This window comes from Pteropus vampyrus, unplaced genomic scaffold (assembly GCF_000151845.1).
Source record: "Pteropus vampyrus isolate Shadow unplaced genomic scaffold, Pvam_2.0 Scaffold371, whole genome shotgun sequence".
Taxonomy (NCBI): domain Eukaryota; kingdom Metazoa; phylum Chordata; class Mammalia; order Chiroptera; family Pteropodidae; genus Pteropus; species Pteropus vampyrus.
The window spans coordinates 714,070-714,565 of NW_011889152.1; positions in this window are offsets into that span (position 1 = coordinate 714,070).

Here is a 496-nt window from a genome sequence, read left to right on the forward strand (position 1 = left end):
TTTTTCTTCGTTTGCTTTGTTGAATATTTGTCACGCTTGGGAACTGGCTGACGAGGCAGCTGCTGACCATCCTGGCTGGCCAGAGCTCACGCTATAGTCCCGGATGTGGTCTCGGCTGCGGGCACCCAGGACCCTGGGCTCCGGGGAGGAGACCTTGCTTAGGTCCTGGGGTGGCCTCTTGGTGAGAGCTGGGCTTCTGGAGGGAGAGGGTTAAGAGTGGGCCTCGCGGTTCAGAGCGCCCGGGGCGTGTGCGGCTGAGCCGCAGTGGCCTCCTGGTCGGTAACTGGGGTGCTTCTAGAACCTTCCTTGTGGGTCAGTGCGAGGGCCCAGGGGAGTAATGGGTGCACAGCGGTGAGCGTGGTGGCCAGCACGCCGAGCGGCCATCTGGGTGGTTACTCAGTGCTCTGTGCGTGAGCTGCCCCGAGTCCGTCAGCACACACACAGCAGCGGGGCACAGGGTTCAGCGGGGTCTCCTGGACCAGGGCAGGGGCACAAA